We start from the raw sequence: 14,921 nt of genomic DNA, 5'->3' as shown, positions 1-14,921 counted from the left end.
CACAGGTCATTTTTGTTTCAAGACTACTCCTCATGGTTTAGGGCCCCTAAAATGCCAGGGCAGTATAGGAACCCCACTAATTACCCCATTTTAGAAAGAAGACACCCCAAGGTATTCCGTTAGGAGTATGGTGAGTTCATAGAAGTTTTTATTTTTTTGTCATAAGTTAGCGGAAATTGATTTTAATTGTTTTTTTTCACAAAGTGTCATTTTCCGCTAACTTGTGACAAAAAATAAAATCTTCTATGAACTCACCATACTCCTAACGGAATACGTTTGGGTGTCTTCTTTCTAGAATGGGGTCATTTGTGGGGTTCCTATACTGCCCTGGCATTTTAGGGGCCCTAAACCGTCTTGAAACCAAATGTCGCAAAATGACCTGTGAAATCCTAAAGGTACTCATTGGACTTTGGGCCCCTTAGCGTACTTAGGGTGTAAAAAAGTGCCACATATGTGGTACCGCCGTACTCAGGAGAAGTAGTATAATGTGTTTTGGGGTGTATTTTTACACATACCCATGCTGGGTGGGAGAAATATCTCTGTAAATGACAATCTTTTGATTTTTTTTACACACAATTGTCCATTTACAGAGAGATTTCTCCCACCCAGCATGGGTATGTGTAAAAATACACCCCAAAACACATTATACTACTTCTCCTGAGTACGGCGATACCACATGTGTGACACTTTTTTGCAGCCTAGGTGCGCTAAGGGGCCCAACGTCCTAATCACAGGTCATTTTGAGGCATTTGTTTTCTAGACTACTCCTCACGGTTTAGGGCCCCTAAAATGCCAGGGCAGTATAGGAACCCCACAAGTGACCCCATTTTAGAAAGAAGACACCCCAAGGTATTCCATTAGGTGTATGGCGAGTTCATAGAAGATTTTATTTTTTGTCACAAGTTAGTGAAAAATGACACTTTGTGAAAAAAAAACAAAAATCAATTTCCGCTAACTTTTGACAAAAAATAAAATCTTCTATGAACTCGTCATACACCTAACAGAATACATTGGGGTGTCTTTTTCTAAAATGGGGTCCGTTTCTGGGGTTCCTATACCGCCCTGGCATTTTACGGGCCCAAAACCGTGAGTAGTCTGGAAACCAAATGTCTAAAAATGACTGATCAGGTGTATAAGCATCTGCAAATTTTGATGACAGGTGGTCTATGAGGGGGCGACTTTTGTGGAACCGGTCATATGCAGGGTGGCCTTTTAGATGACAGGTTGTATTGGGCCTGATCTGATGGATAGGAGTGCTAGGGGGGGTGACAGGAGGTGATTGATGGGTGTCTCAGGGGGTGGTTAGAGGGGAAAATAGATGCAATCAATGCACTGGGGAGGTGATCGGAAGGGGGTCTGAGGGGGATCTGAGGGTTTGGCCGAGTGATCAGGAGCCCACACGGGGCAAATTAGGGCCTGATCTGATGGGTAGATGTGCTAGGGGGTGACAGGAGGTGATTGATGGGTGTCTCAAGGTGTGATTAGAGGGGGGAATAGATGCAAGCAATGCACTGGCGAGGTGATCAGGGCTGGGGCCTGAGGGCATTCTGAGGGTGTGGGCGGGTGATTGAGTGCCCTAGGGGCAGATAGGGGTCTAATCTGATAGGTAGCAGTGACAGGGGGTGATTGATGGGTAATTAGTGGGTGTTTAGGGTAGAGAACAGATATAAACACTGCACTTGGGAGGTGATCTGACGTCGGATCTGCGGGCAAACTATTGGTGTGGGTGGGTGATCAGATTGCCCGCAAGGGGCAGGTTAGGGGCTGATTGATGAGTGGCAGTGACAGGGGGTGATTGATGGGTGGCAGTGCCAGGGGGTGATTGATGGGTGATTGACAGGTGATTGACAGGTGATCAGTGGGTTATTACAGGGAAGAACAGATGTAACTAATGCATTGGCGAATTGATATGGGGGGGGGGGTCTGAGGGCAATCTGAGCATGTAGGCGGGTGATTGGGTGCCCGCAAGAGGCAGATTAGGGTCTGATCTGATGGGTAACAGTGACAGGTGGTGATAGGGAGTGATTGATGGGTGATTAGTGGGTGTTTAGGGTAGATAACAGATGTAAACACTGCACTTGGGAGGTGATCTGACGTCGGATCTGCGGGCGATCTATTGGTGTGGGTGGGTGATCAGTTTGCCCGCAAGGGGCAGGTTAGGGGCTGATTGATGGGTGGCAGTGACAGGGGGTGATTGACGGGTGATTGACAGGTGATCAGGGGGATAGATGCATACAGTACACAGGGAGGGAGGGGTCTGGGGAGAATCTGAGGGGTGGGGGGGGTGATCAGAAGGGGGCAGGGGGGGGATAAAAAAAAATAGCGTTTACAGATAGTGACAGGGAGTGATTGATGGGTGATTAGGGGGGTGATTGGGTGCAAACAGGGGTCTGGGGGGTGGGCAGGGGGGTCTGAGGGGTGCTGTGGGCGATCTGGGGCAGGGGGGGAGAAATCAGTGTGCTTGGGTGCGACATAGGGTGGCTGCAGCCTGCCCTGGTGGTCCCTCGGACATTGGGACCACCAGGGCAGGAGGCAGCCTGTATAATACACTTTGTAAACATTACAAAGTGTATTATACACTTTGTATGCGGCGATCGCGGGGTTAACATTCCGCCGGTGCTTCCGTATGGCCGGCGGGATGTTGTGGCGGATGAGCGGTGACAGGCGCCGGCGGAGGATCGCGTCACGGATGACGCGATCGCTCCGCCCATGCCCCTACAAGGACCGCCGCCTTTGGGCATGAGCTGGTCCTTGCGGGGTCCACTTCCCGGCCGCCTCTGTGTGTTAGGCGGTCGGGAAGTGGTTAAAATAACTTCCTGTTGATCTGGAGTTGCTAAGTTCAGTTAGGCCTCCTTTCCATGAACTGTTGATAGGCAGTGAAATGCCTCTCAAACTCTCACAACTGCTCACTGCTGCCTGGTAACTGCTTTCTGCTGCCTAGTAACTGCTTGTTCAGCACACAGCTCAACAGTTTGTGGAAAGGAGGCCTTAGCCAGCACCTATTCTGTAAGGAGACCTTGGGCAACACTCCCTAACACTGCTATTGCCTACTGAGAAAGCTCTGCCAAGAGAAAAGCCCAATACAAATGTTCTATGTCTTGTCTTTCGTCCAGCTGCATACAAATATTTGCATCTCATTGACCATTTCTGCCAAGGAGTATATGAGATATACAGTATTAAAACAAATATATATCTTCTTCTAAACAAGTAAAGGAAAGAAAGGTATAAAACACATTAGCTATCATTCATAAAGCGTTCCCGCATGCGGAAATGCTAAAAACAGCCGACTTTACCGAGCACTGAGCAAAATGTGTATTCATAAAGGCCATTTCCGCATGCGAAGCGGACTTTCCCGAGCAGAGCGATAAATGACCGCATTGTGCGGTGATTCTATGTGGAAATGTAACAAAATGTAAATTCATAAAAATTAAACGCAAGCGGTATGCGGACGGGGATTACCGCTCCCCTGGATGTAGCGATAGGCATGCGGAGTACATGTAAGTGAATGGGACAGGCCTCCCAAGCAGCAGCAGAGAGAACACCGCATGGAGGGACTCGGCCAGCTTCTCCTGTTTCCGCATGCCTACCGCCAGCCTACAGCGGTATATCTCCGCACTCCTAACGCAACTAGAAACATTTTTATGAATGACCACCCAGAAGGCTGAAATACCGACATCGGTATTTTCCCGCACGGATTTTTGTTACCGACAACACTTTTATGAATGATAGCCATTATTATTGTTTTTGAAGCCTGGTACACGCATGCAATTTTGATTGGCCAATGTCTGGAAATTTACCACCTCTATGCAGTAGGAGGGCCAACAGAGTCTGAATATTGTAAACAGATTAGTGTAGGTAAGCTCTAATACTACACGGCGATGGTAAAACTGGCCAATCATTGGACAATGAAAAATGAAAGTGTGTACCAGGCTCTCTGAATTGAATCATACTCTTAATAATGCTGGTAAATACATACTGCAAAAAATATACTACCATTAAAAACGGGAACAGCTTTGTACAAACATATTATATACTGGCTTGCATCCACCATCTCTTATTAGGAGTTGTCATGTTGATCCTTAAAGTGCCACTGTGTCCTGCTCTGCAAACCAAGCAATGCCATTTTCTTCTTTATTTCTAAAAAACTAAAAAAAAAGGTACAAAGGTCATGGTCTACCTCAATAGTAATAGTGATAATGCTCAACAACAATAAAATGTTCAACAGCTTTTACTCAGAGTGTTTTTCTACTACAAAGTCACACATAGTAAAATGGAAAGGTCACCAGAGCCCTTGATATACAGGACTCCAACTGGATGGCGCTCTGGCTTTGGAGTGTTAATGCTGGGTGCATACTGGTGCAGAGCGAATCACAAACATTTTGCAGGACTTGTTTCCTAGCGGTTACATTTTCACATACGATTTTTACATTTTGTTTCTGTGTTCTGTTAATGCATAGTGCAAAAATACATTGCTTTTAAAATGCTTGCCGAGTGCGAAGCAAAAGCTGAATGCAGGCAATTTTCTTTCCCGCAAGGCTAACAAATGCAAAATAAATAGCAGAACTGCGAACAACCAATAACAATACGTTTCATATGTGGCTCTCTGCTTTTAACCTACAGTGCAAAGCAGTCATGATTTACCACAGTTTAAGTCCAGCCTTGTGCTCAAGGTTTGAATCCTTTACCTGTGTTCACACAGTTTTCTTCTCATATCCAAAAACATACTAGTAAATTAATTGATTCCCCCCCCCCCCCCCTCCCAAAAAACAAAACAAAATCCGAGCCATGGCAGGGATGTTAGACTTTGACTACGGTAAGGATTAAATAGTGTGCTCCTTTGTCAGACAGGTAGTACTGGTAACTTGACTGGTCATATTCTGTAAAGTGCTCCAGAAGATGTCACCACTATGTACAACAAATTGTGCAGTGCTTTACATCTAAACTGCTATATGAATCAGTTCCTTCCTCAAAGATTGTTCCTGCAACAGTTATATTAGAGTAACTCTGCTAGTGAGGTTGTCATTTTTCAGGTGTTTGAAAACTACAAGTATGGATATTCAGAGCATGCAGCTCTCCAACATGCAAGCTGAAAATCAGAATGTATTTCTGAATGTGATCTTTTGGTGACTTTGTTATATCATAATTTTTGAAGTGATTAGGTTGCTTGAATGCTAACATCCAGAGCTGTCGATTTTGGCTTTCAGTCACTTGTCAGAACTCCCCCAGAGCACAAATATCTAGGCTGCTCTATCATGCATATACAGCATTACATTTTTTGTCAACATCAAACTTTATTTTGCAAATAATCAACAAATGTATACATTGCTTAGTCGAATATCAAAATATTTTAAAATTCTAATATTCTAGTTTAGGAATGTAAGCACATCAAGACAGTTTAGTGATTTAGCTCTGTAGACAGAATGATGCTACTGTTAAAGCAAATTTTGATGGACAGCCTCTGTGGGCACTATGTTTTTTTTCCTCATGGCAGAAAGAAACTGACTGACCTAATCCAGTCCTACAGAGCTAGTGGGATGTGACACAGCCATCTAACTGCCATTGCCTTCATTGCACAGAAAAGGCTATGACCACAGCGAGCATTGTGTTGCATTCCTTGTAACAGCATGAATGCAACACAATGGAACAGGAAAGCAGGGCTGCATGTTTTCCGCGCATTGCATTACATACAGTGAAGCATACAGTCAATGAAAAGTATGCTTCACTGTTACTGCTAAAATGCAAGTATGTTACAATGCTGCAGGCAATTATACTGCACCCACTGCACTGTGAATGTCGCATAGGTGGTGCATGGCAATTCAGCAAGCCGAATTACCAAGTGCCCATGATAGGGTCCTTTTACACTTAATGCGTTGGCATGCATTGCGTGAGAGTAACCAATTAAGTGTAAAAGGACCCTTATGCCTCACCGCAGTGCACCACTATGAGGGCCCATTCACACTTGAGCGTTTTGCCGGCAATTTCGGCAAAACGCTCAAACGCTAGCGCTTTTCAAAGCACTAGGGTAATAAAAGTCTATGGGCCCCTTCTCAATTGGACGATTTGCGCTAATCGCCGCAAATCGCCCAAAAACACTACGCGCAAACACGTAGCCTGCACCATCTTCAGGCGATTTCCCGGCAATCGCGTTTCAGTGCTATAGCAGCACAAAACGCAATCGAAAAAAAAAAATCGCCAAGCGTAAATGGTGATTTTTTTTGCCGTTAATCACCAAAAAGAGCCAGAGCAAAACGCTAGCAAAATCGCTAGCGTTTTGCTATCAGCAAGTGTAAATGGGCTCTAAACATAGCCCAAACATTTGGAGGCAGTTCTGGAAAATTAAATAGCTGGCTGTGGAGCAGTTAACAGGAAAACAGCACTTTAGCTCTACAAAACCATCTGCGTAAAGGAGAATATATATCTATATCTCTATCTATCTATCTATATATAGTTAACCAAATGCACAAAAGCAAATAATGTACAAAGGTGAGGTGACAAACTGCAAAAGCACATTTGGCATGCAGTAAATGGAAGTTTAGCTGTCTCCATGGATGAATAAGCGAGTCGGTAAATCCTGCATCAGCAACCAGCTGTACAAATACGGGAAATGAATGCGCCCTGTAGCAGAAAGCTCTCCATATACTGTACCTCGCTGCAGACACAGAGGCTGCTGTGAACGTACTGGGGTAGATCACCGGCTCAGCTCATTGTCAGAGTTTTTTTTTTTTTTAGAATCATAACTATAAACAAACAGAAGGCATTAGGCATATCTTCTATTATCTGATATCTAGTGTATTTGTCATAATTTGCATTAACAAAGCTCCCCTCTGGCCGTATAATTTATACGTCATCAGGCCAGTCCGCTTTACGTTTGCGTATGAGACGGGAGTTGTAGTCTTTTTCATGTTATCAATGAAGCGAGTATAGAAGAAACAAACTTCCTCCCCCATAGTGCAATGCGAGATCATGCATCATGCAACCAACGAGCAGGCGCTTTGGTTGGGGTTGTTTTACGCTCGGCGTAATGGTAGGCGTGTTTCGTGGAAGCTTTACTGATCGGAGACGTGAAATCATTTTTATGGTTAGCAAGTACAGTAATAAAGTAAGAAAATAGTATAGCTCTATCAGAAGACATCGCTCCCTCGTCTGTTAATGACTGATGGCGGAGCACAATTTGGTAAAGTGAAAAAAAAAATATGTTTCCTCTTTCCTAGAGCTGAACTGAAAGCTCTGAACTACAATTTCATTTTATAGTTATGTTTCTGGGGATTTTTAGCATTAAAGGTCTACTGTGGGGGAAAAAAAAAAAAAGAGTTGAACTTACCTGCTTCTTATGGTCTCCCGAAGACACCCTGTGCCTACACAGCCACTCACAGATGCTCCGGCCTCGCCTCCGGTTCACTTCTGGAATTTCCGACTTTAAGGTCGCATTCACAGTGGGACATTATGGTCGCGCGTTATAAAGTCTTATAAAGCAGCTTACCGCACTGCAATGCTAATCCTATCTACCATTCACAGTGCGACGTTAAAGTCACGTTAAAAATGTTGCGTTGTGGTAACTCACTGCTTGCAGTGCATTTCCTCTTAATGCAGACACGTTGCGACTTTAATGCTGCATCAAACCGCAACGTCCCACTGTGAATGCAACCTAAAGTCATAAAACCACTGCGCCTGAGCGGCCGTGTCCTCACTCCTGCTCATGTCACCAGAAGTGTACTGCGCAAGCACAGACTGTACTGGTCCTGTGCAATACACTCCTGGGTATGTCAGTGGGAGCGAGGACGCGGCCAGTGGTTTTCCAACTTTAAAGTTGGAAATTCCAGAAGTGAACTGGAGGTGGGACTTGAGCATCAGTGAGTGACTGCGTGGGCACAGGATGTCTGTGGGGGACTATTAGAAGCCCCAGGTAAGTTCAACTCTTTTTCCCCTACAGTAGTCCTTTAAATCTGAACTGAAGTAAAGAAAGTGGACAAGCTAGCTGTGACAGCTACAAGCACAAAATCAGTAGATACATACTGATCACTTAACCTCCTTGCCGGTCTAATTAATCCGGCAAGGAGGCAGCGCAGCACTTTTTATTTTTATTTTTTTTTAAATCATGTAGCGAGCCCAGGGCTCGCTACATGATAGCCGCTGAGCGGCGGCATCCCCCCACCCACTCCGATCGCCTTCGGCGATCAGAGTAAGCAGGAAAACCCGTTCAGAACGGGATTTCCTGCAGGGCTTCCCCGGTCGCCATGGCGACCGGGCGGGATGATGTCATGGACGGCGTGACGTCAGAGGGAATCCCGATCCGCCCCTTAGCGCTGCCTGGCACTGATTGGCCAGGCTGCGCAGGGGAGGGGGTGGGCGGATCGGTGGCGATCGCGTACTACACGCAGCTAGCAAAGTGCTAGCTGCGTGTAGGAAAAAAAAAATTATGCAAATCGGCCCAGCGGGACCTGAGAATTCCTCCTGCGCAGGTTACCCCGAACTGAGTTCGGGATAACCGGCAAGGAGCTTAAAGAGAATCTGTATTGTTAAAATCACACAAAAGTAAACATACCAGTGCATTAGGGGACATCTCCTATTACCCTCTGTCACAATTTCGCCTCTCCCCGCCGCATTAAAAGTGGTTAAAAACAGTTTTAAAAAGTTTGTTTATAAACAAACAAAATGGCCACCAAAACAGGAAGTAGGTTGATGTACAGTATGTCCACACATAGAAAATACATCCATACACAAGCAGGCTGTATACAGCCTTCCTTTTGAATCTCAAGAGATCATTTGTATGTTTCTTTCCCCCTGCATCTCTCATGCACTGAAGTTTCAGGCTGCTCTTTTCTTCCTGCAAACAGCTTTGCCCTTGTCTGTAATTCCTCACTATGTGAAAGCCCAGCCAGCTCAGAGGACATTTATCCAGCTTGTAAAAGATAAGAGAGAAGAGAGAAGCTGCTCTAATCTAAATAACACACAGGCAGTGTGCATAGAGGGGCCTGGAAGGGGGAGTTCATAGCAGAACCACAACACTGAAGAACTTGGCAGCCTTCCAGACACAGGCTGACAAGTCTGACAAGAGAGAGATAAGTTGATTTATTACAGAGACTGTGATAGTAGAAAGTGCTGCAGTAAGCCAGAACACATTAGAATAGCTTTTGGAACTTGTAGGATGATAAAAAACAGGATGCAATTTTTGTTACGGAGTCTCTTTAAAGAGACACTAAAGCGGAAAAAAAATATGATATAATGAATTGGTTGTGTAGTACAGATAATTACTAGAACATAAGTAGCAAAAAAAATTTCTCATTTTTATTTTCAGTTATACAGCTTTTTTTTTATAACATTGCATCATTCTCTAATATTTGCAGTTTACACACTACTCAGCATTCAAAATGTTTTTTACAGAACAGGCAGTGAACTTTTGACCTGTCCTGAACTGTTCTCTGCAAAAGAAAAAACAATACAGTTAAGATAACAAGGTTCAGAACACAGAGCTCTCTGCGACTTTGAAAGTTGTGGAGCTCAATGGCAATTTGCATAGATAACAACTGGAGTTTCTTAACTCTTCCTGTACTGGAAACAACATTAGGCTTATGTCTCTGCCCCTAATGCTTTATTTCTTAGCTGTACTACACATACAAATATCATATTTTTTTTCACTTCAGTGTCTTTTTAAAGGGAGTGTTAAGTAAAAAAAGAAAAAGTGGCCTGCTACTTACATGTGGCTTTTTTCAGCCCCCTGAAGTCCTCCTGGTCTATGGCCATCATTCCGCGCTGCTCCTTTCCCCCACTATTCCCTTTCGTAAGTAGCCACTGTGCATACGCGGCACTGTGTCAATCGCGCTCCTGTTTCAGACAACTGATATTTAATAAGAAATAAATATGGCAGCCTCCATATTCCTCTCAGTTAAGATGTCCTATAACAGGGTTTAAACTGGAAATTTGCGCACATTGTGCATATTGCTTTGCGTATCCTGAAAAAAAAGATTGCAATGTTGTTGAAAGTTTTGATTGCACGTTACAAGTGCACTGTGATTAATACATTGAAGCATACACTACATAGACGTATGCTTCACTGTAACTGTAATCAGGCCCATTGTCCAGTAAACGCAGAGCATGCTGTGCTTCATTCTAAGGGTATCTGCTGCACAGTGTCACTAATGCGCAGATGTGAATGTACCATTGCAATATAATTGCATTATATTACCATGTGATAGTACCCTAAGGCCATGTTCACAGCGGGATGAGGCGCGGTGTTCCCTGTATAACGGTAATGCAATGCAACTAAACACATTACCATTAAGCATACAGTCAATTAAAAGTTTGCTTCACTGTAACTGTTAACGTGCGTGTTTTGTGTGGGTTACCATATTGCATGCCGTGGTACCTCAATGCATTTGCCGCACTGTGAACATCACTATAGTTGGTGCATTGTTGTGCAGAACGTAGCATTACAGAGACTGTTATGCCACACTGCAACATACCACTGTGAGCGAGGCCTCACTGATTACCTCCACTGCTCAATTTATTCTGGGTCTCTAATAGTTCCTTCTTTACCATGTGATCCCACCATGCAAGCCATTACAGATGAACAGCAGGCTGTTTGGGCTGTTACAGTCTTCTATTGTACCAGTGCAAATGGCAGTGTAACAGTCACATAGGATGGGCAGGGATAGCGACAGCTGAACTGAAAGGAATACCGAGGTGACATGATGAGATAGAAGTGTATATACAGTGCCAAGCACACAAATAACAATGCTGTTTTCCTTTTTTTTCCCTTTCTCTGTCTGAAAGAGTTAAACCTCAGGAATGCAAGTGACAGTTTCTGTCCAGCCAGGACCTGGTCAGACTATAACATAACCCTCACTGATAAGGAAATACAGACATAAAACAATTTTCTGACAGAAAATGGCTTCTGAGAGCAGGAAAGAGATAAAAAGGGTCAACAGTTCATAGATTTTAGCTCTGGCATACTTCAATGAATTTGTTATTGAGCAGAGACAATGCAGTAAAAACTTAAAAAGTAGATATACTGTATATCATTGAATATAAGTCCAACTCGACCCCTAAATTTGACCTGCTTATGCTGAAATTTTTTTAATTACTTAAAGAGTAACTGTTAGCCCCCAAAGTGAAATTTAAATCTGTACAGCAATGTTTTATTTAGTATTAAACTGATCAAAAAAGCCAATGCAGAACTTAAAAATCTATATAATTTTGCTACTATGTAGCCTTTTTCCCAAGCTAACGACGCAAAGCCGCATATCAGATACTATTGACGAGCATGCAGAGCATGCCTATGTCTGCCCTCTCCCCCCCCCAGGACCAGGTGCCGATCTATTTGCACCACAAACAGCTGACCGCTCTGACAGGGAGACAGAGCGGCAGCACTTCCAGCCGGAGCACCGCAGAGCAGCCAGCGCCGTGCATCTCTCACATGTGATTCTCTCACATGTGACTCGGCGCTGGCTGCTCTGCGGTGCTCCGGCTGGAAGTGCTGCCGCTCTGTCTCCCTGTCAGAGCGGTCAGCTGTTTGTGGTGCAAATAGATCGGCACCTGGTCCTGGGGGGGGGAGAGGGCAGACATAGGCATGCTCTGCATGCTCGTCAATAGTATCTGATATGCGGCTTTGCGTCGTTAGCTTGGGAAAAAGGCTACATAGTAGCAAAATTATATAGATTTTTAAGTTCTGCATTGGCTTTTTTGATCAGTTTAATACTAAATAAAACATTGCTGTACAGATTTAAATTTCACTTTGGGGGCTAACAGTTACTCTTTAAGTATAATTTTACCCAGCAAAGTTAATGGCTGCACTTGGGGACCAGAAGGCGTTAATGGCTTCACTTACGGATCAGGAGCGGTTAATGGCTGCACTGCCTGAAGTATTGCAGCCATTAACCCCCCTGACCCCCAAGTGCAGCCAATAACTCCTCCAGGTCTCCACTTGCAGCCATTAGTCCTCTTGTTTCCCCTCCCAATTCCTTTTGGTAATTAGAGTAGCCATTATTTTTCCTATCTGCCCCTACCACTTGTTTGTTAATTAATGTGGCCATGTATGCTTCACCACCCCCCTGCTTGTTAATTATTGTGGCCACATCTCCTTACCTTGCCTCTCTCTATCCCCACTGTTTGATCTGCAATTCGTTCAGGCCTCTTTTTCACGGGAAGTTGATAGACAGTGAAATGCCTCTCAAACTCTCACAACTGCTTGCTGCTGACTGGTAACTGCTCACTGCTGTCTGGTAACTGCTTGCTGAGCACACCGTTGAACTTAGCAAAGAAATGAACAGCGCTACTTAAAAACAGATGAGTGCTTACCTGCAAAAAAAGTGCACACCCCACTCATGGGATTCAAATACACAATGAGCATACACATGACCTGTCTACCACTTGGAGGATGTTAGTTTCACTAACAATTTGCAATTTGTTAGGTACTTGTCCCTCCCACTGTCGAAGAAGTCTTTCCTCCATGGGAGGGGACCTAACACTAACTAAATTCTACCTATGCATATGCATAGCCTGGGCGCGCTACCAGTAAAATTGAGAATTGCGCAAAAAAAGTGGGATCAGCGCATCACCAGGCCGCCCCTGAATGGTCTCAGCTCAGAGATGCGCTGAGCCCCCCCAGAAACTGCAAACGCACCTTAAACCCAAACAGAGGCTCTGCATATACACCAAAGGAAAACTATTAAGTGGGAGCAGCTTTTTTTTACACCGTTGAACTGCCCGTGGAAAAGAGGCCTCACACATACGGTACATGCTCAGATGCATCCTTTCCTTCTGCTATGTTAAAGGACTTACGAGCCCAAATAAAAAAAAAAAAAAAAAGTTAAGTACCTGCCTGAAATTTGAATGCACGGAGGACGCCATCTGCACACTCCGTGCAGTTCCGCCGGGTCCCCGCAGTAAAATCATCCCCCCGGCCTGTTTCCTGTAGTGTGGATCGGGGGGAGGCCCTAGAGCTGTGCAGCCGCACTCGCGTCTGTGTGGACTGCACAGCCGCGGCCAGCTCAGGCTGCCATTTTGCTGTGGGGTCGGAAGCAGCCCGGGGGGACAATTTAACTGCGGGAATCCGGCGGAACGGTGCAGGTGGCGTCCTCCGTGCATTCAAATTTCAGGCAGGTACTTAACTTTTTTTTTTTTATTTGGGCTCGTAAGTCCTTTAAGCCTGGCATACACATCCAAATTTGATTTGCCAATCGCTGGCCAATTTTACCACCTCCATGTACACACCCAATTCTCAGAGAGTCTTTCACTGCATAAACACATACACATTGCCATGAATCTACAGTACTGTATTACAAGCCATCATTCATTTCCACAACTCTTCAATTACCGTATGTGTCACCTTTTACACAGTTTGATGTGAACTTCTCTGTTCCACATCATTCTCATTATTCACTTTTCAGCATCCATTAGGGTAGGAACACACTAGGCAGAATCACAAATGCGTTTTCCACTACATGCTATGGAGAATGCATATGCAATTCTGCCTAGTGTGTTCCTACCCTCAGGGCCCTTTTTCAATAGCCGCCGTCCACTTGAACAAGCAGATCGCCGGCGTTTTGCCGATTGTTAGTGCACCGTGATTTACATGTAAAGCATTTTGATTTTTTGCTAATCGCAACTGTAGTGTTGCGTGATTATTGTAGCGATCGCATTTCGCTCCTGACAGTTCAAATCGCAATCGCATTGAGTGAATAAAAGCTCTTGCAAATGCATTTACGATTGCAAGTGGAAAAGGAGCCTTAGGCCCTGTTCAGACTATGTGCGTTCCTAGCCGTTTTTACAGAACGCATACAGAAAGATTTTACGCATAGAAACAGCTACTAATGTTTTCTAATGGCCTCGTTCACATGTATGTATATGAGACGCATACGTTTCTCATCCGCATTGCTACACGCAGTTCTGTGCGTCACGCACAGAAACGGACACAATGAAAGTCTATGGACGCGTATTATTGCGTTTTAGCGTACATTTCCCTCTGCGGTTCCCATAATTCTTTTTTTTCCCCCGGGTCACGTGTGTGCAAAACGCAATAGAAAACGAATTTGAATGCAAGAAAAACGCATGCGTTCTTCATTGTGTGTTTCTTTCAATTTATACGCGTTCTACAAACGCTGACAGTCTGAACAGGGCCTTAGGCCTCCTTTCCACAGACTGTTGGTAGGCAGTGATATGCCTCTCAAACTCTCACAAAGGCTCACTGCTGCCTGGTAACTATGGGCCCGTTCTCACTTGGGCGATTTGCGTTAATCGCCGGCGATTTTATTTACAAGTTTATTTACAAGTTGTGAAAATATCACCTTGGAGAAAACTCAGGTGCCCTTATGCAATTAACTTTTTTCCTGACTTTTCTCCTAGGAGATATTTTCACAAATTTGTCAATTAAATGCCTGTTAACCCACTAGCAAGCAAGAAAATACTAAAAATAAGTTTGATAGCACTTTTTCACCTTCTTTTGGTGCTTTTTCAATTGAGAAGTGCTAAAATTATTTTAAAGAGAAGATGAAAAATGATCACCTAGGAGATAACTCGGGAGAAACAGTTAATTGCATATGGGCCCATGTAACATGTCAGTTCAGGCAGGCTTTAAGCATTATGATAATTGCAATAGCATCTTTACAGTTTGCTATTGTATAAGTTATCAAATACTGTACCTGTATTGAGTATGTGGAATGCAGCACCAAGGAATTTAGGTTGTGAATTGAGGAATATTTACATCCATCGTCCTATGGCCGTTGGTGCTCCTAATATCCCCAGACACTTTGCAGATGTTTACAGCAGTGACGTTAAGGGCTGGAACCCACTAGAGCATTTTTGGCAGCGTTTTGGGATCACGACAATCGCCGGTGATTCCCAAAAATGATTTGCCAATGAAAGTGAGGTGTGGTGAACCCATTAGTGCGATTGTGATTAGAGTAATCGCAATTGCAGGACATACA

At 44.3% G+C, this 14,921-nt stretch overlaps 1 protein-coding gene across 6 annotated transcripts in view; it reads right to left on the bottom strand.

Moving 5' to 3' along the window:
• Positions 1–12,123, bottom strand: part of LOC137563522 (oocyte zinc finger protein XlCOF7.1-like) — a 54,654-nt gene extending 42,531 nt beyond the window's left edge. For 3 of the 6 annotated variants that reach the window (XM_068276094.1, XM_068276095.1, XM_068276090.1), the window contains exons 1-2: positions 6,646–6,857; positions 3,994–4,145 (exon numbers count right to left, since the gene is read on the bottom strand). The gene's annotated coding sequence lies outside the window, so the exon portion shown is untranslated. Of the gene's footprint in view, positions 1–3,993; positions 4,146–6,645; positions 6,858–9,695; positions 9,711–12,081 lie in introns of those variants that run through there. The other 3 variants (XM_068276092.1, XM_068276093.1, XM_068276091.1) reach the window with 3 other exon arrangements.
• Between the last annotated feature and the right edge of the window lie 2,798 nt (positions 12,124–14,921).

This window comes from Hyperolius riggenbachi, chromosome 3 (assembly GCF_040937935.1).
Source record: "Hyperolius riggenbachi isolate aHypRig1 chromosome 3, aHypRig1.pri, whole genome shotgun sequence".
NCBI lineage: Eukaryota > Metazoa > Chordata > Amphibia > Anura > Hyperoliidae > Hyperolius > Hyperolius riggenbachi.
This window is presented reverse-complemented; position numbering and strand designations above follow the sequence as displayed.